Below are 25,790 nucleotides of genomic sequence, written 5' to 3' on the forward strand. Positions count from 1 at the left end.
TGTTAGCAGGACATAATTGGAAACCTTGCTTATGCAATTGTGTCTTTGCCTAGAATGTCATATTTGAGAATGATGCTTATTTAATTTGATATGACCAAACACTTTTAAGGAACAAAGGCTGACTTTATGGAGCCAGCGCTTACAGAGCCCTCTTGGGAAAACTGTCCTCTACTTGGCTTGTAGGATTCTTAGCATTTCAGCTGAGTAAGACAAGTTATTTCCTGGGAGGTTCAGAAATGTGAATATATTTTGGGAACCTGAAGAAGTGTGGAATTCACTGAAATCTATAGGTGCTGCAGGTGAGAGCTGGTGATAAGTTCTTGGCTCTTGGTTTCCTAAACTTAAGTGGCTTTTAAAAGTCCAATCTGAGATTCCTTATGAACACTTTCATTAAAGCAAACTTAAGACCCATATATGGTAAATTATACTCTTCTTGTTGCACTTATATAAATAATTAGGCTAAATGTAATGAGACCACTATTATTTTTTGTTGAAGGATAATCTTTCTTTGAGAATATTTTTGATCAAGAAAACGGTGACTGTAGAGAGAAATTCTGTGTATCAATGGAAAATTATTTCCCAGAGTAAATCTTTCCCAGTTATCAGATTTTAACCCTCTTCATTCCTTTTGAGCTATTTTGCACCTTTCTGTAAATTGCAGATACTTCATGGATATGCACAATCTGTCTTTCTGGTAGATATTTAGTTGTCTTTGTCCCCTCCGTATCAGATTAAAAAAAAAGAAAAAACACTTGTGGTACCTACCTGCAAACTGGATTGGATCCTGTTACCTTGCCCAAATTGTCAGTCCACACCAAATATGCAGTTCTTCCAGTTTCTTTCAATATCTAGCTACAACACTCCATGCTAAGTTTTCCAGTTTTCATCCCTCCCACCTGACCTGGTATCATGAAGAACAAAAACTAGTTTACTTGAATTCCTATTTATTGAAACTCCAAGTTGCCTTGCTCTGGCTCTTTTCTCTAGGTTCCTAAGAAGCCCTGAGAGCTAAGGTCCAACAACTTGATGTAAACCTCACAGGATTCATCATTGCAACAGATTATTCATGGGCTGAAATTTTCCCTGGACACACTGCTGTCTGGCTGTTATTGGGGCCATTAAAGAAGGAAGTCCAGCAAAGTGCTCAGGTCATGCATGCTCTTATATGGGAGGCAACCAAGACTGTGGACAGTATCACCAGAGTATTGACATCTTAACTTCAAGAAACCCAGTGAATGGTGTTGCGTAAGCGAAACATTTTCCTCCACTGACCTCCTGGCATGTGTCAGACTATTTACTGTCTGGTTTCAACTCCTAGCTCTTTAGTTTAATGCAATCTTTTACATTAAATATCTCTCTTTTTAAATGTAAGATGCCTGATATCCAGGACTTGAAAAGAGCTGATCTTTGCCACCACCTGTCAACAGATGGTTCAACGAATTTTATAGGAACAACGCCAGCAAGAGTCCCTGAGAAACTGTTTCTGAGACCCTGCTTTGTGCCACCCAAGGGCTTATGATCACTTCTGAGTTGTTCAGTGAGGAATAATATTCACTTGTTTTGAACTGAAGGAGGAATTGGGAATGTTAAACCTTATCTGAGCCCTGTCCTCACAGGAAACAGTGACAGTTAAGAAATCCTCCCACTGTTTTCTATTCTGGGAAGTGATTAACAACGAAGAATCATCCTCCTCCATATGTGATAGGTAAGACCTGCCTCTACGCATCCTCATGATTTTCTTGTTTACCTACCTGTATAAAACCCCAGACTCCCTGCTTGCTCTTTAGCATTCCTCACTCATGAGTGTTCTCTCTGTTGCAATAGCCTGAATAAAATAATCTCTTTAGTTGTCTGGTGCATTTTGTGTTTCACATCCCATAGAGTACATTCCAGCTGCCCGGAAGGATAGGATAGGGCAGCATTGCCTGGGATGTGAAGTAAAAGACCATGAAGAAGAGGAGAATGCTGTGAGCATAATGGACAGAGTCCCAACCATAAATATCTCCCTTATAGCTAGTAACAGTGTCAATAGAGCCAGCAGTAAATTGCTGGGTATCTTCAATTTGTCTCTCCAGACCGTGCTCTTTATGGACAATGTCAATAGGCTCCAGTTTCTTGTTGGGTTGAAACTACTAAGAGATTTGGCAGAATATTGGAGGGACAGGAGGATGGAAGTTGGGGAATTTATTTTCCTGATCTCTTCCTGGCTGTGCCCCTACACAACTCTCTTCTATACTACTTTCCCCTTTTGAGTTCCCATAATGATTCCTCCCTCCCCTCATCCCTTCAGCCTTCAGAGTGGTGGTACCTCCTCTGCCTCTGGCGCTAACCTCTGCACTTTCCCTTGTGGTTTTCTTATGCCTCTATTCATAGTCCCTTTGTAAATAAACACATCCTTGAAATATGCTAATGCATATGTGCTGTTTCCTGTTGAGACCTGGCTGACACAGTTAAAATTCATTTTAGGACCTCAGGAGATACTTTGTCATTCCAAAATCCAATCTCCAACCACCCTTGAGAAGAACCATTGCTTAAATTATTTTCAGAGAACAAGGTCCGCCGTGATCTAGCTCCCTTCTCACCTCTACACCTTTTATTCATTTCACACTCAACCAACTGAAATTATTTGAAGTTCTCTAAGCATGGAATGTTATTTTATTCTATTGTGCTTTGGCCTAGGCTAAGGCTGGGACACCCTCGTTCCCATACCCTTCCCCAGAATCTGCCTCTGGCAAACTTTTGTTGATTTTTCAGGCCTCAGGTTAAGGACTCTTTCCCAGAAATCTCCCTGTAAGCCCCTCAAGCAGTGATGTGCACCTGCACCTCCCCACCCTGTTGTGTGTACGTCCAGTCCTGCACCTGCCACACTCCTGGACTTTCCTAGCCCCATGCATGCAGGGACTGGGATCTTCTCAGTTCACAATAGCATATGGTTTCCATATTACTATTATTCAAGAAATATTGGTGGGCTGAATTACATCAAGAATACAATTCATGGCCAGGCGCGGTGGCTCACGCCTGTAATCCCAGCACTTTGGGAGGCCGAGGCAGGCAGATCACAAGGTCTGGAGTTTGAGACCTGCCTGACCCACATGGTGAACCCCCAGCTCTACTAAAAATACAAAAATTAGCTGGGCGTGGTGGCACGCGTCTGTAATCCCAGCTACTTGGGAGGCTGAGAGAGGAGAATTGCTTGAATCCGGGAGGCGGAGGTTGCAGTGAGCCTAAATCACACCATTGCACTCCAGCCTGGGCAACAGAATGAGACTCCATCTCAGAAAAACAAACAAACAAAAAAGAATACAATTCATGTATGGATAGTGAAGGAGGAAAGAGACATTGGTAAGGGGAGGAGTGAGGTGTTCAATCTTGACCTTTTGCTAGCATGGCCCCAAATACCTTTTACAGCATAATAAGAAAAGAGAAAGAAAAAGCTTCAGAGTTAATATCTCAGCTCAAACTGGGTCACCCTAAAGCAGGGAGTTTTCAAATTTGTCTTCTGTCTAGGGAGGCAAACTACATAAACTAATACACTGAACCCTGGCCTGAAGAGCCCCAAGGCTTTAATAAATAAAGAGTTGCACTGGGCCAAATAAGAACTTAACACTACCAAATGTCCCTGCATCTCAGTTACAACTGTGTTTCCTGAGCTCAGGCCCAAGAGCAGCTTAGAGAACATGAAAGAATTTTTTTGCTTCTTTAAAATCTTCTTTGATCGAAGAGACAACTTTGGTATTTCCCAAAACAAAAGTGGACATCTCCAGTCTGCTTAAGGCTCCTTCTTGACTATGGCTTGAAATGAAAGGCTATTTCTGGATCCTTTCTGTCTAAGCTATTCTCTCCTCTGTGGCTTCTCCATTTATTTGGACAAAAACACAGCTTGTGTTAAAAACACAATTCTGCTGAGTATGGTGAGTCCTTTGTTAACAGGACCTCTCTTATGGAGAAAGAGAGAGTAATTCTTGGGATGAATAGCCCCTACGCCACCATAGAATATTAGAATATTTGGATTAGAAGTTACCTTAGAAATTATATAATCAATCTCTAATTTTTACAGGTGAGAGAACTAAGGTCTAGCATGGTGATCAAATTTGCCAGTGTCATAGATTAGGGACAAAATTGGTTTAGAATTCTGATATTGTGCTCTATTCATTTAACACTTTCTGTTACTTTAAATATCTCTAACTTTCAATCCATTCATCAACAAAAAGTTATTTCAAGCATCTGTTAAGTTCTCAATGCCTATCATACCACTATTAAAAAGAAAGCTTAATTTTTACAAACCCATTGTATGGTAGAGACTTCTGTGGTTCACCCACATCCAATTTTCCTTTCCTTCTGGTCACATGAGATAATTAGACTTCTCTGCCCCACTACAGTTGGGAAGGACCACATAACTAGTTCTAACCAATGGGCTGTGAGCAGAAGTGGCTTCTGTTACTTCTGGGCCAAGGCATGATACATTCAGTGTGAGATCTCTAGCACTCTTTTCTCTAGCTGCAGCAACTAAGGAGGCCATTGGTCAAGCCACCATGATGAGCCTGGGTCCTGAGTGACTGTGTGGAGCACAGCCCTCTGCTGACTCATTGTGAAATACGTAACATGTATGAGAAACTTTTATTGGGTTAAATCACAGAAATTTGGGGGCTGTTTGTTACTACAGCATAAACCTAATTCGTCCGGGCTAATACAGCATGAGAAACAACTCATTAATTTACAGTAAAGTTTAAATGATTATGGTAGCTCTTTTCCTGGGACATAGTTTTGAAAATCAACTTATGAGACTGAATAGGACATAGACCCTTTCTTCTATTATTTTTTAATTTATTGCTGGAAAGAGAATGTGTATAAACAATTATAAGAAAGACCATGAAAATTACCATTGAATAGTGCAGATAATGTGTGATGGGAATGTGGGGGAGAGAGGTGATTCCCTGCTGACAGGAGAAATATGGCAGAATCAATGCTCAACAAGCATTGTTTAAGCTCTTCTCATATACTAGGTATTGAAAGCAGGGGACTTGAAGGATAGTTTGAACTGAGAATATCAGAGAAGGGAGGAGATCATTCAATATCTAAATGGAAAGACAATGAAATCTACTTTTATCTATTTCCTTCACAATTTTACTTTGAATTTTCTTGAGATTCTGGTATTCATAGTTGAAAACCACTTGGAAACTAAGTCAGAAGCCTCAGGCCTCTGTTTTCTGAGAGTATGGAAAAGAATGGAATTAGTGTGGTTGTTTGGAAAAAGCCCTAGACTAATAATCAGACTTCTATCAATTGGGTCATTTGGAGGAAGTTGTTCAGTTTATCTAGATCTCACTTTCAATGTCTGTAGGTAAGAAAGATGGCCCAAAACAGTGTTTTCTATTGTGCATGTCTAAACTGTATACTATGGAACACTTGTTTCTCAAGACATTTAATGGAAAAAGATTCTAAAGTCAATAACTTTAGAAATTCTGCACCCTACCTACCTCTGAGGTCCCCCTCTTGGAGATTCACGGTGTACATTAGCTTATTAAAGACTCTGAGAAGTCCTACCACAAAGACATTGGTTTAGATTTGTTTAACCCAGTATTTCCCAAATTTACTCAGCTATAGGTAACTCCCTTCCCCATCCCAGTACTTGTTACCGTCACCTGGAATAAGTGTTGTTTGAAACACACCTTGGAAACTGCTGATTGCTGACTGCATGATTCTGTACCATGAAGCTATTTCCTTAGCTTTCTCACTTCTCACAGCCTCAGCACATTTGTTTCTCACTTAACATTTTCTCCAACTCATCTGTGAAGAGCAGTATGCAAATAATCATCGGTCAGACCAATGTATTTGTTCCAGAGTCATTAAAAAGAAATAAGGTGGGTTCGGAAAATAAATATTTTTACATTTGATGATTGTCCTATACTTTCTATAAATTCATTATCTCATGATAGTGTCACAACATTATGGAGACAGAGGAGGGTGAAAGACACTATTATCCTTATCTAATGTGTAAGGCCTCTAAGGGGTGGCCAGAACTCAAGTTTTTTTCAACTCTTTTTTTTTTTCTTTGAGACAGAGGCTTGCTCTGTCACCCGGGCTGGAGTGCAGTGGTGTGATCTCGGTTGACTGCAACCTCCGCCTCCTAGGTTCAAGCGATTCTCATGCCTCAGCCTCCCAAGTAGCTGGGACTACATGTGTGCGCCACCACGCCCGGCTACTTTTTTGTATTTTTGGTAGAGCTGAGTTTTCACCATGTTGGCCAGTCTGGTCTCAAACTCCTGACGTCAGGTGATCCACCTGCCTTGGCCTCCAGAAGTGCTAGGATTACAAGTATGAGCCACCGTGGCTGGCCCGTTTTTATCAAGTCTTAATTCAGTGCCCCATGCACTGTATTATGTTCCTGGAAACCAAGGACGTGGACAATAATGACTCATATATAAAGTGCTCAGTAAACATTTGTTTAATGAACAAATGGTGTCAGGCAGACAGCCAGAAAAGGAAAGAAGGGAAGGAGATTTACAGGTCTAACTTATATTTATTCAATGCTTACTGTGGACGAGTGGATACAGAAATCAAAGAAATCAAAAACATACTGCTATCTTCACAGAGCTTACAACCCGGTGAGGTAAACAGACAAGTCAGTAATAATAATAACAATGACCAACTCTACTAAACTGCTTATTAATTGACAAGCCTTGTTCTAAGTGCTTTCTGTGTATATTAACTCATTCGGTCTTCACAATCTAATAAGGTAGGCACTCATCAACCCCATTTTACAGATAAAGAAACTGAGGCACAGACCATTAAGTGCATTATCCAAGGTCACACAGCTAGTAAACATCAGAGCTGGGATTCAAACACTGAAATTGCAGCTCAGAGTCTGTGTGTTTACCACTGGGCTCTCTTGCACTTCCGGGGTGATAAGTGTTAGGATAGATGAGCACAGATATCAGCAAGGGGCTCTGTGAGACCCACAGTTGGAGCAGCTAAGTTAGCAGACGAGGAGGGTCAGGGAAGGCTCTTTGGAGGAGGTGGCACTTGAGTTGAGTCTTAAAGGTTGGGAAAAGAATTCGCCTGGCAGAGACGAAGAAAGGGCTTTCTAGGTGGAGGAGAACACAATATGTTATCTGGAGACAGAGAGCAGCAATTATAAGCAGCTTCGGAAGGCAGAAGTGTGCTGTGTGGGGAGGGCAGTGGGGTAGGCCAGACAGGTGAGGCCAGCAAGAGGCAGCTCACAGAGGCCTGTGAGTCCCAAGGGTCCAGGATCTCATGCAGGCACTGGGTGAGGAGGGGAAGCGTTGATGGCTTTTAACTAGGGAAGCCGCATGCTCAGAGAGTTTATGTTGACTTAGGAGGGATGACCTTGTCATCCAAAAGTTCATTTAAGAAGCTATTGTAGGCCAGGCACGGTGGCTCAAGCTATAATCCTAGCACTTTGGGAGGCAGAGGCAGGAGGATCCCTTGATACAAAGAGTTCAGAACAAGCCTGGACAACACCGTGAGACCCCATCTCTACAGAAAAAAATAATAAATAACTAAATTAGCCAGATGTGGTGGCATGCACCTGTAGTACCAGCCATTTGGGAGGCTGAGGTGGGAGGATCACTCGAGCCTGGGAGTGCAAGTTTACAGTGAGCTATGACAGTGCCTCTGCACTCTGGCATGGGTGACAGACAGAGACCCTTTCTCAAAAAAAAAGGAAAAAATAATGAAACATAAGCACTAAAAAGTAAATAAATAAAAAGAAGCTATTGTAGTAAGTAATCCATATGGGAGGTTATGAAGTCGGAACCAAGGAGGGACAGTGGAAATAAACAAGTGAGGACAGGTGGGACTGTAAGGCCATGGGGATGACAGACGGACAAGGAGAAGATATCAGAGACCAGCCAGCCAAGGAAAAAATCTTCGAGGCAGGGTTTCTCAACCTCAGCACCATTGGTATTTTGGGTCAGATAATTCTTTGTTGGCTGGGGGGGATGGGGCTGTCCCCTGCTTCCTACTTATCAGATTTCAGTAGCATCTCGCCCCTCCCTTGCCTCTCCCTCCAGCTGTGAGAACCAAGAAGGTCGTGAGACATTGCCAAATGTTCAAAGGGGAGTGGTGCAAAATCCCCCCCAGCAATGTTTGTGAGTGTGTCGTCTGCAGACTAGCAGCATGGGCATCGCCAGGGAACTCATCAGCAGTGCACACTCCAGCATCCCAAACCAGACCTCTCATTCGGAAACTCCAGGGTGGAGCCTGGCACGCTTTGTCTGAATAAGCCCTTCCAGGTGACTTTGATGCTCACGAAAGTTCACAAAATCACCGGTGATTTTGATGCTCACAGGTTCCAGGGAGGAGGGAGGAATCCTTGAGGTCAGATGCTAAGGACAGGGCCAGACATGTCAGGCCTGGAGATAGGGACACTCTAGGTGGATATTAGGAGAATCCTGGTAACACTGGTAAAGGCAGGGTCAGGAGTGTGCGGGGGTAGAAGCCCGCCTGTCTCAGGTTGGAGGTGGCAGGTGGAGGAAATGGGAACTCTGAATATAGACCACTTCTTCCTTAAGCTTGGGTATAAAGGCTGGAGTGACAGCTAGGAGATCATGCAGGGTCCAAGGAAGGGGATTTATTTTTTATTTATTTATTTGTTTTGAGACAGAGTCTCACTCTGTCACCCAGGCTGGAGTGCAGTGGCGTGATGTTGGCTCACTGCAAGCTCCGCCTCCCGGGTTCACGCCATTCTCCTGCCTCAGCCTCTCCGAGTAGCTGGGACTACAGGCGCCCGCCACCACGCCTGGCTAATTTTTTGTATTTTTAGTAGAGACGGGGTTTCACCGTGGTCTCGATCTCCTGACCTCATGATCCGCCCGCCTCGGCCTCCCAAAGAGCTGGGATTACAAGCGTGAGCCACCGCGACTGGTCTAGGGGATTTATTTTTTTGACGAGGCTTGAATATGTGTATAAGTTTAGGCAAAAAAGCCAGTTGGAACAGGGCTTAAATGCTGCGTAAGAAGGTCTAGGAGAGAGAAGCAGTTCAGATGAAAGTGACATTTGTGAATAAATGATTCAAGACATCAAATAACTCAGTGGTGGAGGCCATGGTGTGGTTGACACCACAGATTCATGGGTGAAGTAGGGAAAAATCCATCTTTGGGGTTGAAAGTCAGCCTTGGGAATGAGCCTGGATTCAGGGAGGGTTTCACTGGAGATTCAGGCCTAGGCCTACACATATGCAAAATAGCTACTGATGTAGGCCGAGGACAAAGTCCTCAATTATTTGGACATACCAATTAAAATAGTTTTCCTTTATTTAATGGGTTTCATTGCTCAACTTAAGAAGCTCTCTTTTTTTTTTTTTTTTTTTTTTTTTTTGAGATGGAGTCTCGCTCTGTCGCCCAGGCTGGAGTGCAGTGACGCAATCTCGGCTCACTGCAAGCTCCGCCTCCTGGGTTCACGCCATTCTCCTGCCTCAGCCTCTCCGAGTAGCTGGGACTACAGGCGCCTGCCACCGCACCCGGCTAATTTTTTTGTATTTTTAGTAGAGACGGGGTTTCACCGTGGTCTCGATCTCCTGACCTCATGATCCACCCGCCTCGGCCTCCCACAGTGCTGGGATTACAAGCGTGAGCCACCGCGCCCTCTTTTTCTACCTCATTGATTCATTTATCTTGCACATAGATCCTGATTCAGTGGTCTGGAAACTCTAAGTTCATAAATCACTATAGAATTCTAGATTCTGGGTATGAGACAGTACCTTAAGAGGTGAACTAGTCCCTCCCCTCTCTTTGGGCAAATACAGAATTTTTGTGCTCACATTCATAGGCAATTCAACTAAGCTCCCAAGAGAGAAAGAGACTTGCTCAAGGAAACAGAGAGTGTCATTTTGTTAATACATTAAATAATGAGCTTGATACTGATAGCTCTATAACCGGATGTCTGAACATTATCAGAGCATAAACTGTAACTGACAATTTCAGGATGACAAATAAGGATCCTGTAATAGAACAAGCACCGTTGTTGAGGAAGCAGCTAGTTAATGCTACACAGCAGTAAAGAGCGTGGGGGACCAGAGAGGAAAGTCCTCAGTGTATTTGCTGCACTCCCATTCCCGATGAGGACTTTCTTCCAGTGAGTCATCACACTGGTGCCTCTGAGCCTCTTTTCTGAACCTCAGCTCACTGGATGAGAAGCAGACACCTGACTTAAGCACAGCCAGGTGGAAGCCAGGTGGAAATCTCTTAGTCTGTGCTAACAGACTTCACTGATCACCTGGGCCTATCAGATTCCTTCTGTTTGGACTTTGAACTAGGGCTAAGGTGAGAATGTGGTCAATTGGTAATGGGAGCACCTTAGAGAGAGGAGGGAAAAACTTGTCACACTGACTATGGAGCCTTGGGGTGAAGTTCACTGTGACCTGGGCAGCAGTATTGCCTTGGATTCAGAGCAAGCTCTGAGCTCCTGACCGGAGTCCCAGGGTCTGTGAAGCCCAGTTGCTGAGGGATCCTGGTATGGATGCCGTTTCTGGCATATGCTTGCTCCTGAAGAAGCATAACGTTGGGTTTCCAACCAACCAACCAAAACGCAACACAACACAACAATCTTCCTTGCTTCCTTTAGGAGTCTCTGTTTCTTGAAACCAGAAGTGTCTGGCCTGGCACCCTGCTCTGGAACGCTTCCTGAAGTGAGGCCAGAGCATCCCAAGCAAAATCTCCAGGTCCCAGTCCATAGGCAACTTCCTGTCAAAGGAATAATTTCAGGAGGAAGGAAGACCACGTGCTCCATGGTTGGTCTCTGTACTGTCAGTACCACTGATGCAATGGCAGTTGGACAGAATAGGAGTGTCCGTGGAAGAGAAGGTAAGAGGCAGTACATAACCAGCAGAATTCTAGACAGCTTCTAGTAACACACACAGCGCTTTTTCTGCAATTCTGGATATGTACACTGAAGTAAATCGGATCTGTTCCTTATTCTCAAGAAGCTCACAGTCTAGTGAGAAAACAAATCTACAACCACGTCGATATAATTCAAGGTGATGGGTGCAGTTATAGGCATTACAAGTGATTGAGTGTACATGGAGGAGAAAGAAGACCATTCCCAATGGAGTCAAGAGCGCATGTGAAGTCCTAGGGCTGAGGAGGCACAGCAAGCCTAGTGTAGCACCTAGTGCCCCATGGAAAGGCATAGAATGGGGGAGCAGGGGAGCACTAGAGACGGATGGGGTGGGGACAGGTCACAAGGGGCCACAACAGAGGTCCCCAAACTTCCTCAGTTCACTGCTCTCTTAGTGCAGCAGACATTTTTTTAATAGTGTCCTGAGGCCAAAAGAAATACCTAGCACTTCCATTTATTGAGTAGTTGGGTCTAAACCACTTAAGGGATATATATGTCCTAATAATTCTAGCCTTTTGTAAACAAAGTATATAAATTGAAACAAAAACTAATATTATTATTATTATTATTATTTGAGACAGAGTCTCGCTCGTCGCCCAGGCTGGAGTGCACTGGGGTGATCTCAGCTCAATCCAACCTCCACCTCCCAGGTTCAAGCAATTCTCCTATCTCAGCCTCCCAAGTAGCTGGGATTACAGATGTGTGCCACTATGGCCAGCCATTTTTTTTTTTTTTTTGTATTTTTAGTAGAGACAGGGTTTCACCATGTTGGCCAGCCTGGTCTCGAACTCCTGACCTCAGATGATCCACCTGCCTCGGCCTGCCAAAGTGCTGGGATTACAGGCATGAGCAACCACACCCAGCCAAAAACTAATATTATTATTCCATTCTTAAATACTCACCATTACTTACCAAGAGGATATGTGTACCTGTTGCACACTGCACAGTTTCTCAAACTTTGAAATTAGATTGGACGCTGCCACCCTCATTTCTGCTCCATGTTGAATGTGGGGTGACACTTCCTTTTTACCACAATAACCACCAAAAATTCAGCTTTGAAAAGAGAGGGTGTTATTGTAAAGAATATAGTTGGGTCTAATGCTGAACTCTTAAATACCTCAGTTCATGAGGTATCTGTCAATGTCAAGTATTGCTGCATTTCCCTCGAAAATTTAAAATATCCCCACTGCCATTGTGAGTTCCCTACAGTGCTCTGAGGCACCCTGCCCAGTTTGGGAATTCCTGGGCCAATAGTAGCTCATGGTCTCTAAAAGAGAGACAGCAGTGAAACCACAAAATGCAAAACTTGAAGTACCTGGGGATCCCAGGCAATTGTTTACATTGATAGTGAAAGACAAAGAAAATTCTCAAACGTACTCAAAGCAGATGGAGAAATGAAACACTCAAAGGTAATGATTATGGCAAAGGAGATACTGTGTGCTTGAGAGATTACTATTAATCCTTTGTAAATGATTTTGGTGTTGGTTACCTATTAATAGCCCCCAGTCTGGGTGGGAGGAGTCACCTCTGTGTGGAGGAAGGTGTAGAGTCAAAGCCTGACGTCTGGCCCAGGCTTGTGGCTGGGGAGGCAGACCCTGGGTAGCCATTACACTCACCTTTTTGTTGTTTTGTGGCTGGTGTGCTGTGTGTGTGCACTTCTTTACTTGTTTCACACAAGCATAAAGACACTCCGAAGTCCCTGCTGTGAACTCTAGCACTTTTGCATGCCCATCCCCAGTTTTCAGTACATTCTTAGTAGAATTCCAGGCTTTCCAGAGGGCTGTAGCAGCAACAAATGTCAAAGAAGACAGAAGACATGACAAAAAGAGAAAAAGTCAGCAGGCAGCAAAGGCATAACTTACCCAGAATGGAAAGACCCGTGAGTGAAGGACATAAAGGGCAGAGTGGCTGACCTTGGCTTGTGGGAGACCAGATAGTCAAAGGAGGTGGTGCCGTGAAAAGAAAGGGGAATGGGAACCCCAGAGAGAAAGGAGCATTTTCCTGCCGCTTAGAGGCTGGTAACATTATCGAGTCCCTGCCCGTGTTGCCTCTGACAGGAATTGTCTCTCTGGGCCACCTGAGGAATGAGTGCAGACACATTCATAGGAAGAACAGGCAGCTGGCTGCATGGCGTAATTAGAAAGTCACAGAAACTCCCCAGCCCTAGATCAAAAATAACCTCCCTACAGGCCTACCAACAAGTTGGAAATATTCGCCACTGTCACGGTGCTTTAGAATTGGGGCACTGCGGCTCTAGGTAGGTTACGCTGTTAAAATAGAAAGGCATTATTTTGGAAGGATAAAGCATCGCCCACCAGTGTTTGTCCAAACTTTACCACAGATTAGCTCATTGTTACCAATACAATCTAACAGATTGTTATCTAATCATGTATTCTACTGTATCTTGTGTTAACTAATGCTGCCTAACAGATTATCCCAAAATTTAGTGGCATAAGACAATAAGCGTGTATCATCTTACAGTTTCTGCAGCTTAGGAATTTGGGAGCAAATTAGCTGGTGGTTCTAGCTGAGAGTCTCTCATGAAGATGCAGTGAAGATCCTGGCCGAGGCTGCGGTCAGTGTAGGCTTGACTGTGGTTGGAGGGTCTGCTTTTAAGATGGGTCATTCAGGTGGCTTTTGGTAGAGGCCTCAGTTCCTCACCACATGTGCTCTCCACGGGGCTGTCTGAATGTCCTCACAACATGGCTGCTGGGTTCCTTCAAGGATGAGTGATCCAAGGAAGAGAAGCAAGGGGGAAGCTGTACTGCCTGCTATTGGGAGTTATACTTTCTTACCACTAGCAAATGCTATTATTATTATTTACTTTTTATTTATTTATTTTTTTGAGACAGAGTCTCACTCTGTCACCCAGGCTGGAGTGCAGTGGCGCGATCTCTGCTCACTGCAAGCTCCGCCTCCCGGGTTCACGCCATTCTCCTGCCTCAGCCTCCTGGGACTACAGGTGTCTGCCACCTCACCCCGGCTAATTTTTTGTATTTTGTTTCACCGTGTTAGCCAGGATGGTCTCGATCTCCTGACCTTGTGATCCGCCCGCCTCAGCCTCCCAAAGTGCTGGGATTACAGGCCTGAGCCACCGTGCCCGGCCAGCAAATGCTATTATTATTATTTGGACTATCACCCATGCCGGGGTGCAGTGGCGTAATTATAGCTCACAGCAGCCTTGATATCCTGGGCACTAGTGATCCTCCTACCTCAGCCTCCTCAGTAGCTAAGACTACACAGCTAATTTTTGTGGGTTTTGTAGATACAGGGTCTTTCTATGTTGGCCAGTCTGGTGTTGAACTCCTGGGCTCAAGTGGTCCTTCTGCCTTGGCCACCCAAAATGTTGGGATTACAGGTATAAGCCACCACACCTAGCCTGGCACATGCGATTGTTAGGACAAAAGTTACTAAGTCCAGACCGTACTCAAGGGGAGCGTTACTAAGTTCCGTCTCTTCAGTGGAAAAGAACCAAAGTATAGACATATTTAAAACCCACCATATCTAATCACTTAATAGCCATGAAAAGATGGGAAATGAAACAAGTAATGTTCTGTTAACAGCTTTTTTGAGGTGTAACTGACACACCACATGATTCACCAATGTAAGGTGTACATTTCAGTGGTTTTTAATATATCCACAGTGCTGTACAACAATCACTACTATCTAATTCCAAAATATTTTCAGCAACCCAAAAGAAACCTTGTACCCACCAGTGGTCACTCCTCCTTCTTCCCCATTCCCTCAGCCCTAGGCAACCGCTAACCTATCTTTGGGATAGGTAATTTTTGTTATTGTTGTTGTTGAGACGGATTCTTGCTCTGTTGCCCAGACTAGAGTGGTGGACTGCAGTGGCGAGATCTTGGCTTACTGCAACCTCCGCCTCCTGAGTTCAAGCGATTCTCTTGTCTCAGCCTCCCAAATAGCTGGGATTACAGGCATGTGCCTCCATGCCCAGCTAACTTTTGTATTTTTGAGTAGAGATGGGGTTTTGCCATGTTGGCCAGGCTGGTCTCGAACTCCTGACTTTAGGTGATCCACTGGCCTTGGCCTCCCAAAGTGCTGGGATTACAGGCGTGAGCTATCGCACCTGGCCTGGAGTAGGTAATTTTTGATAGAAGGTTAGTGAGAAAGAATAAATCAGAACAGATTTCTATCCTGGTCTCCAATCTTGCTAAAACTGATCAGTGGAAGGTAGACAGAAGGCAGGAACAATAGACATGTCTCCAGGCCTCTCTGCATGCTGCAAAGCACAGTCAGAGGTTACCCGGGAACTTCTCACCATCATCGTTAGGTTACAGACTCTGCTTAGGAAACTGGATCTGCCTGGTGGTCTTTAGTGGGATCCCCGAGCAGCCTCTCAGGGGTCCCTAAGACCAGCAACCTGAGGATTCTGGTGACTCGTGGGTGGAAATGGTGGCCCGAATGCACTGCTATGGGTTGAGAGAGCCTGTATCTAGAACCAGGTACAACTGTGTTGGGATCCCAGCCAGGCTACTGACTAGCTTGTGTCCTTAGTTTGGTCACAAAACTTTATTTGATTCAAGGCTTTCTCAAGATGGTACAGGTTTTCCTTTTGGTTTCTACCCCTTGCCTACCAGTCCCTGAGACCCACCTGCGGAGCACCAACCTGGGTGTGTTGTGAGAATTAGAGATGCACAGAACGTACTTAACCTGTGTACTCTGCACATAGTGTTTCTTTAGTGGAGGATGACTATTACCTCTATTATTCACAAGGTGGCCTGGGATAAACTTGGGTTTAGGCTAGGAGCCTTTCAGTTACCTCTGGGGCATTTGCGATAGGAGCTCAAATGAGTCCCTCTTGGTTTCTCTTCCTGCAGCTTGAGACATCCCAGGCCCATTCTTGCCTCCCCTGGGTGGCTTCAGGCTTTCTTTTGAATGAAGGGTGAATCTGAGAAGCTGTTTTGCTCTCACTGCACTTGGAAGTACAGCGAAAGCTTAGAAATACAGTTCTGTAATTTGTACATTTATAAAAAAGTTTGTTTCATTTTGAATGTATACCATTTCACACGTAAACACACACAAATGTGCTGCTTTGCGGTGTTAGCAGAAAATAAAAAATCACTCTACGATCCAAACAAACAGCTTGGCCCAGCTGCAGAGGCAGTGTGGAAGGAAGGCACGTAGCTGATTGGGCTCCCTGCTACCTCTGACCTCCTTCAGGCTCCTGTTCTGGATCTGTGCATGGATGAGAGTCGTGTTACCTCGGCCACAGCCTCCACTGCCTTGCTTGGTGCCACCAGCCCCAGACAAGCCTCAGGGAAGAGAAAAGGCTGGGGGGAGGAGCTTCAGTTGGAAAAAGGAGAAAACAACCCAGCTGTCTGCCAACTTTCCTCTCAAGGCTGCCATAGGCACAGATAATTTATATCTGGCCTCGACACCCTTCCTTCATTGGCTTGGGTGGCGACCAGCTCTATGGGAACCCCTTGAGCAGGCCACACTTCTGACCTCCCTATCTCACTTGCGCACCCATCTGACCACTTACTCACCTCTCTGTGTGTTATTTCCTTCTTAGCACTACCTTTCAAACTCCCTTTTATGCTTACTCGTTTATCCCGCCCACATCCTGAGAATATAAGCTCCATAGGGCATGGGGTCGCATCAGCTTTCCACCCAGCATCCAGGGCCTGGAACTCTGTGGTTCGCAGCCGGCACACGGCAATATTGCCAAGAGAGTGAATATATCCATCTAGCACTTAATGTTTTCCAAAGACTTCTGTCTCGTGCATTATCTCCTTGGATTTTTCCAAAAACTAGTGAAATAGGCATTTTTATTGGTGTTGTTTTATAGGTGAGAAAACTGAGGATCCAGGTCCAAGACTGCCTTGTCTATGGCTGCATAGCAAGAGAAGGAGCCAGAGTTCGAACCAGCTTCTGACTCTAGATCCTTTGTTCCTTTTGTCACACAGTGTGCTTGTCCCCTGTGTGCCATGATGATGTTCCTGCTTCCAGTTTGTTTCCCTCCCCAACTCCCGCATTTAAATTTAATGAACTATTTATACCATAGGTTTTCCTCAACAGGGTTTTTTTTTTTCCAGTGGGTTTTTTCATCTTTCATGACCATGTCTCATAAAATGGCTATCAAAGAAAAAAGTGTTCTTGTTGTCATAAGTTTAGATGCATAATCCTTCCCATGAAGTTTTTTTACTGACATAAATAGTTCATCGGAGATAATATGGAATGATCTCTAAAATATAACAAAAAAAGCAAGATGCAGAACATTGTATATGGATAAAAGGGGGTGAGGGAGACAACATGATTCAGCAATCACACTCCTTGATATTGACCCAAACAAGTTGAAAACCTATGTCTACACAAAAACCTGCACGTGGATATTGAGAGCAGCTTTATTCATAATTGCCAAAACTTAGGTGCAACCATGATACTGTTCAGTAATTGAATGGATAAACTCTGGTACATCCAGACAATGGAGTATTATTCAGCACCAAAAAGAAATGAGCTGTCAAGTCAAAAAAAGACACAGAGAAAACTTAAAATGCATATTACTAAATGAAAGAAGCCAATCTGAAAAGGCTACATACTGTAGAAGTCCAGCTATGTGACATTTGGGAAAAGGCGAAACTATGGAGACAGTAGAAAGATGAGTGATTGCCAGGGGTTGGGGTACGGAGAGATGAATAGGCACAGCACAGGGACTTTTAGGGCAGTGATACTACTGCAAGGCTGGATACATGTCATTATATGTTTTCCCAAGTCTCTACAGCGTACAACAGTAAGAGTGTCCCTAATGGAAACCATGGATTTTGGGTGGTAATGTTGCATCAGTGTAGGTTCATTGATTGTAACAGCATGTACCACTGTGGTGAGGAATGTTGATAAGCGGGGAGGCTGTGGGTGTATGGGGCAGAGAGTATATGGGAAGTCTCTGTGCCTGCTGCTCAATTTTGCCATGATTCTAAAAGTGACCTAAAGAATAAATTCCATTTAAAATAATACAATTAAATTTTAAAAGAAGGGGAGAGGATACTTATGTATGTTTGCTTATATATGCATTAAATACTTCTGGCAGGGTGTGCAAGAAGTTAATTACATTAGGTGGTTCCAGTGAAGGAATTTGGTGTCTGGAGTCAAGGGTGGAAGGAAGCCTTTTCACTGTGTACTCTTTCATTGCTTTGCAATTTTACACTATGTGACCATGTTATCTATTCAAAAATAAAATGACTCACTCATAGAAGCCATGACCACTCCTAGCAGCTCTTGTGCTGAGGTCTATTGATACAGATGAGCTCTGACTACTCAGTTTGGGTCTCTCCTGCCTTTTCACCAAAAAGTGGCAGGGCAGCAGGATCCAGGAGGGAACTAGGGTCAGTCCCTACATCAGCTGTCCCACCAAGACATGTACAGACCAGGTGCTGCCTGAAGTGTGGCTCCCACACTGCCAGAGAACGTCCCTCTTGGAGACCACCAGGCCACATGCTGTGACTCCCTCTCTCCCTCCAGATGCAGAGATGGGACTGGGGCAAGTCCTTGGGGGAACAGTTGCTTTCTGTGAGCACATTCTCTAAAAGGAAAGCTTTTTCATTATTTTTTTTCCTACCAGTTAATTTGTTGACAGGACCATGATGAAAAAATCCTGACAAGACCATGTAACACCAGACAAGGCAGGTAAAAGTAGTTGCTGATCTTTTTTTTAATCTAAATTTTAAACCTGTTCATTCTCCCATCAACTATTCTCTTACCAACTATTTTCCCACGCTGCTACATCCTCAACCCCTCTCTTCTCCTGCCCTTAATGTTAGAACCTGTTTCTTCCTCTACTTGGCACCCGCCACCAGCACTTTTTTCTCTTTGAGGACAAAATGGTGAGAACGACTCACACTCAGGATCCCATTTTACCCTTCTGGTCCCTATCTCCTGCTCTGGACAACCAGCAGGCCTTCCATAGTCTCCTGAATTACAAAGCCAAGCAGCTTGCACGAGGCTTCCATAATTGATGGCAAGATGTTTCCCTGTTGATTGTGACTGCGTCTTCCCAGGAGGTAAGAGTAAGATTGCAGTCTGACTGCTGCTCAAGGATTCAGAACATCCCCCAGAGGTTCCTTCACCATCAGATGCCCTCTCTCAGGCACTGAAAACATGCACCATTCTCTGAGGGAGTCTTGATTCAAGTAAGGGAGGCGCACATCATACTTTTAAAAACCTGAACATGATAACATAGTGCAATAGCAGTAGAAACACAAGTGTGCAACTAATTACAGACAGGGAAGCAGATGGCCTCATCCTCATGGAATACATGAAGAAAACCTCAGCAAAGCGAGGTGAAATGATGGCTCCGATAAGCCTGTGGCAGATGGAAGAAAGGCAAGCTGTCTCTTTGGTCCTCCCCACTCTTTCAAGGCTAGCAAAGTCCCCTGTCATTAACGTGTCAAAGTCACTGCCATAAACAAAGGAAAGGCTCCCACCTTTTTGGCAACTTCGAATCCTGGGAGGATAAAGGAAGTTAAGTGGAGGAAATGAAATGTTTCTATAACAGTAAATCCTTGTCCCTTCCTGTTTGGGAGCTTTCCACCTAGTGGGGGCTCTCTCTGGTTGTGTCTGTCCCACTAAACAAGCTGGGGAAATGGGTTTTTTTGTTTGTTTTTGCATATCTGCTTCACCTTGATTACTGTGGTAAGCATAATCATGGCCCGCACATGCATCCCCGTCCTGGTCCCACGAGCCTGTGAATATGTTACGTTACATGGAAGGAGGAATGAAGGGAGCAGATGGAATGAGATTGCTAATGAGCTAACCTGAAGAAAACGAGGTGGTCCTGGATTATCCTGGCAGTCTAAATGTGATTACGGGGTTGTTAAATGTGGCAGAGGAAGCAGGAAGCATCGGTACCAGAGTGCTCCCTTGTGAGAAAGCCTCAACCACCCACTGCCGGCTTGAAGATGGAAGAGGCTGAGGCCATGACATGCAGGAAGCCTCTAGAAGCTGGAAAAGGCAAGAAGAAGGGTTCTCCCTTACAGCCTCCAGAAGAAATGCAACCTACTGACACCTTGGTATTAGCCCAGTGAGACTTGTGTCAGCCTTCCAACCTTCAGAAGGGTGAGATAATCAATCTATGCATGGTTTTCAGCCACCACATTTGTGACATGTTGTTACAGCTGCAACAAGAAATGAATAGAAATAGAAAATGGGGTCCTGCTTGACCCATGACAGGGCAGAGCCTGCCTACAGAACCCTCCTGCTGGGGGCTGGCTCAAAAATCATCTTTATCAAGTGAAGGTGGATCCCACCCACTGGCTCTGAGCTAGGGCAACAGGAAGGTCTGATAAGGCTTCTCTGACCTTTGGCTTCTAATGTCTTGGAGAAAGATGAGGTGGCACCTGACGCTCATAAGAGGAACTGAGAGGAGCCCTTGCTTAGAGGTCCAGGCATTCAGCATTGGAGTCTATCATGGTATGAAAGGACTGGGTGACCTCGGATGGAAGCAGAGAAGGCTGGGGCCTGAAAGTTGGAAGCTTCTGGAGGGGTAGCATCCAGGTGAAGGATGCTGCCCCACAAGGGGTCCCCATGAAGCTGGAGCACCCTAGAAAGGGTGCTGCTTATCCACTTGTTAGAAAGAACGACCTTGGCCTGAGGGACTCTCTAACTTACAGAGTCTCTCCTGAAACTCTGAATTTCTTGTGAATCATAAAACTAAACTTGTGGTTTCATTAAAAAGGGATAATGACCACTGAATGGTGTGACAAGTACAACTTTAAAACATGTAGCGAAACTCATTACTAATTAATGCCTAGAATCAGCTTTTTAAAATCCCTTTCTTCAGTGCCTGTGAGATACAGAATTGGGCGTCACAAGCTGTTTAATTGTTCCCCTGCAGGAAAGGCGAGGCACAATGAGTCCAAGCCTCCCTTCACTCTCAACCCTCCACCCTCCCCTGCTGACCCTGTCTTCTTTCCTCAAGAAAACCATGGGGATGAAGCAGGAGAGGGAGGACCAGCATTGAGTAGCACCCGGAAAAGCCTATCCTGCTCAGTGGAGGTGAGCCCTTTTTACCGTCCAGGAAATATCACCTGAAAGAGGGCATGGTCTGAGACGGGCATGGTCTGAGATGGGACAGGCTGAGGGGTGAAGGCAGGGCACATGTCACAGATACAGCACTTTTATGAGACATGCTTTGCCTTTTGCTGGAACCCAATCCTTATGTTGGAACTTCTAGGAGCAGAGGTCGCGTCTGTTCACACTTTTCACTCCACTCCAACCCTCTATCCCAAGTGCCAAATACTTGTGCTGGACACAGAAAGAGGTTCCGTTAAACATTTGCTGAATTGCGTGAGATTGAAAGTGCAGCCAAGGTTCCTGTTTTTCTCTTAGCAGCTGTGACTGAAGATCTCATTTCCAACACACTCCAGACCTCTCTGTGTCACAGGAGTTTAAATGAGACTGTGTAGCGTTAATGTAGTTTGGAGATGATGCAATTAAATGACTGATTCCAATTTGAACAGTATTAGTTGGCTAATGGCCTTTGGGATATAATCCAACTCCTTAGCAAAAAATAATTATGATAACTAAACTTGTCCCCTAGCCCCTCTCACTCTTCCAGCTTATCTTCCTCTCCACTATGTACCCACGGAATGCCTCCTCTGAGCACACCAGATTCTTTTTGGCTGTTCCTCTGGCTGAAACGCCCTCCCTGCCTCTCCCAGTGTCTGGCAAATTCCCCACCTCTCTGGAAAATTCACATTCATTTTTTAAGACTCTGTCTATGCCATCTCTACTAGGGGCTTTTCCTGACGCTCCGGCCTTGTTGGGTGCCTCCTGCCCTTGCACCCCTAGTTACCTGTTTTGGGGACTGTACTAGTTATCTTCATATCATCACAGCCTAGAAAAATTCCTGGCATTTTCAAACAAATGTAGAAAGTTTCCAACAAATGGCTGTTGAATAGCTGTTATTAACAGCTACTATTTATTGAGCCCGTTTTCTATTCACAACACCCTATGCTAAGCTCTCTATACTGTCTCATTTAGTCATCCCAGCAGTCATGTAAAGCAGGCTTATTTCTCTCATTTTACACACTCAGGGACTGAGGCCTGAGAAACATAAATAATGTGCCCAAAGTTACCTAGCCACCTAGTGAAGGAGCCAACATTGAAATCCAGAAGCTTTTTTTTTTTTTTTGAGATGGACTTTTGCTCTTTCACCCAGGCTGGAGTGAAGTGGCGTGATCTTGGCTCACTGCGACCTCCACTCCCCTGGATTCAAACGATTCTCCTGCCTCAGCCTCCCGAGTAGCCAGGATTATAGGCATCTGCCACCATGCCCAGCTAATTTTTGTATTTTTAGTAGAGACGGGGTTTCCCCACGTTGGCCAGGCTGGTCTTGAACACCAGACCCCAGGTGATCCACCCGCCTTGGTCTTCCAAAGTGTTAGGTGTGAGCCACCACACTGGGCCAGAAGCTTTTTTTTTTTTAAATAATAATAATTTCAACTTTTGTTTCAGATTCATAGGGTGAACATGCAAGTTTCTTACATGAATATATTGCCTGATGCTGAGGTTTGGGGTATGAATGGTGCCACCACCAGAGAGTGAGCATAGTACCTACCCAATAGGTGTTTTTCAGCCCTTGCCCCCTTCCCTCTCTCCCCCTTCGAGTAGTCTCCAGGGTTTATTGTTCCCATCTTTATGCCCATGAACACTCAGTGTTTAGTTCCCATTTATGAGTGAGAATATATAGTGTTTGGTTTTCTGTTTCTGCATTAATTCACTTAGGATAACGGCCTCCAGCTGCATCCATGTTGCTGCAAAGGGTATGATTTCATTCTTTTTACGGCTGCATAGTATTCCATGGTGTATATGTGTATTAGCCCGTTCTTGCACTGCCATAAAGAAATACCTGAGACTGGGGAATTTGTAAAGAAAAGAGGTTTAATTGACTCACAGTTCCACAGGCTGTACAGGAAGCATGGATGAAGAGGCCTCAGGAAATTCGCAATCATGGTGAAAGATGAAGGGGAAGCAGGCCCACCTTACATGGCCAGAGTAGGAGGCAGGCAGGGAGGTGCCTCACACTTTTAAGCAACCAGATCTCATGAGAACTCTATCATAAGATAGCACTAGGGGGATGGTGCTAAACCATTAGACACTGTCCCAATGATCTAATTGATGGCAGCAGTGGCCTACCTGGAGTGACCACTGCCATGATGCTGGCTGCAGTGGGGGAGGTAGGGCTGGTGCTGCATGCTCCATGGAGCCTGTAGGACCTGGGAACAGGTGGAAGCCCTGCCCCCTCCTGAGTTGACAGGGCAGGAGCCTCGTGCACCCCAGGTACAGCTGCAGATGCAGACCTAGGTATCTCTGCATTCCTGGGGGTCTTGGAAATCCCCCTTACCCCCACAGGCTCAGAAGTGCTTGCTCCTGCTGCCTGGCCTCTCCCCAATCCCGGCACCTGCCCTGATCTCAGAGCAAAGTTGAGGATGAGTCTGGATGCTGTTGCAACCTGGCTGGGTGTGCCCATGCTTGGGTCAGTGCTGACACACCAGCCCCTTGCTGCCCCAGCCCCCTCCAGACTTTGGGCACTGACAAGCATGGGAGGGAGGCTGAAAGGGTGCTGAGGGAGGTGCTGGCCTGCAGGTGCCCCTCAACACAAACAGCCTGAGCAACAGCAGAAAGCAGACAGACTTCTGGGTGGAAAGGGGTGGGTACTGGGTGAAGCCCCACCTTCAAGCCAGAGACAACCTGATGCCTGGGGGGTGGACTGATGGACCAGAATGTGAACTTACGATGCCTTTTCTGAGCCTACCCATGGCCGTCCATGAATGAATCAGCACACACTTCCTCTTCTCTGAAGCCCATAAAAGCCCAGACTCAGCCAGACTTGAAGAGATGATGGGATGACTTGCCTGTGGAGAGGAGCTACCCACTGCAGGGTCTCCTCTCTGCTGAGAGCTGAACATTTGTCGGGATGACCTGCCTGTGGGTCTCCTTTGAGCTGTTCGTCTCTCAGTAAAACTCCTTTTCGCGTTGCTCATCCTATCCTTGTCTGTGCACCTCATTCTTCCTGGACACAGGACAAGAAGTTGAGACCTGCTGAATGGCAGGGCTTAAAGATCTGTGACACAAACAGGGCTGAAACACAGCCCTTGCTTGCCATGTTGTGGGTGACAAGGAGAGAAGAGAGAGAGAAGAGCTGTGGCCCTTTGGGGAGCCCAGATCTAGGAGCTCCCCGAGCCAGGACTGTGACAACCTTTTTGAGGCTCTGCAGTTCCTGGTGTCTCCAAGCCTCCAGGCGCCACCACATTCCCTGGTGCCAGCAGTGGAAGCTGCTTGTGGTATGCCTGGTCCAGCTGCAGCTTTGCAGATAGCCAGTGTCAATGCTGGCACTTGGAGCTGCCCACCCCACTGCAGCCTGTGTGCCTGGCTGTGTTTAGTGGCCAGACCCCATGCTTGCTTGCTCACACACCCCTTGCTCACTCGCTCACACACCCCTTGCTCACTCGCTCACACACCCCTTGCTGTTCCATGCCTGGGTTGCCCTTGGCAGGCATGAGATTTGGGCCAGTAGCGCTAGCTGAGTGCAGCCTGCCAGGCCAAGGGGGTGGAATGAGCCCAGTGGCCCTGAGTAAAAACTTTGGCAAAGGCGACACTGGCCACAGAGGTTTCTGGCTGGCAAAGCGACACTCCAAGCATCCTGTGACACAATTACCTCCCATCAGGCCCTACCTCCAACACTGGGGATTACAATCCAATATGAGATTTGGATGGGGACACAGAGCCAAACCATATCAATATGTACCACATTTTCTTTATCCAATCCACCACTGATGGGTACCTAGGTTGTTACCATGTCTTTGCTATTGTGAATGATGCTGTGATGAACGTACATGTGCATGTATCTTTTTGCTAGAATAACTTTTTTTCCTTTGGGTATATACCCAGTAATGGGGAAATTCAGAAGCTTATCTGATTCTCTGTGGGGTCTTCTAAGGTTCTAAACACGGTTATAAACTATAGCTTTAGTTTAAAATAGAAAATATTTGGGTGGTAGATTACATTATTTTTCCCACTTGCCCTTCAGCACACACTCTTGTCATGTGAGTTTGTGTTTCTACCATGGAAAGTAGGGTTTGTTGTTTGGCTCCACTGATGTTAGGTTTGGCCGTGTGATTTGCTTTGGCCAAAGGAATGTTAGTGGGTGTGAAGCATACATAGGCTTTACATCTACCAGTGGGGTTGGGCTTGTTCATTTGTGCTTCTGCTTTTCCCCACACAGGAAGACCAGACCTCTGGAAGCTGCTGATCTGCGGAGAATGAGAGACAAGTAGAGTAGACCTGGTCTCAACCCACAGCTTAAATGCCAAACCAGCTGAGGTCAACCCAGGTTCATCAAATCTCCAACGACACACAAATACCTGAGCAAGAACAAATACACTTGTTATACCATTGAGTTTTCAGATTGCTTCTTACGCAGTATATTTCTGGTAAGAGCTGATAAATATGGTTAAGAAAGTAACATTAGGGACATAAATAATAATACGAGAACAATATTTCCTTCCCAGTGAGGACTGAAATAAGGCCTCTATCTTTTAGATCCATAGAAGACAGAATGTGTTGATGGTATCTGTGTTGTCCTAGATTGGTTAATTGGGGGAACACTGGAAAATTTTGTTTCCGGATAGCTTAATGAAGAGTCATCTTTCTGGGATAATTTCTTGCAGAGACTCAGATGTGCTAAGAGAATAAGCTAGAGGTCTTTGAAAAATCCCTTAAAGCCCAGCACATTTTGCTGGCTTGTGATGATTTAGAAAAGGAGTTTAAAAGATTTTGATGTCACAAATACACAATTAGAAAGAAAATTTAGCTTGAGCCTGGGAGGCCGAGGCTGCAGTGAGCTGTGATTATGCCACCACACTCCAGGGTGGGCGACAGAGTGAGACCCTGCCTCACCAAAAAAATAAATA

This window comes from Nomascus leucogenys, chromosome 20 (assembly GCF_006542625.1).
Source record: "Nomascus leucogenys isolate Asia chromosome 20, Asia_NLE_v1, whole genome shotgun sequence".
Classification (NCBI taxonomy): Eukaryota; Metazoa; Chordata; class Mammalia; order Primates; family Hylobatidae; genus Nomascus; species Nomascus leucogenys.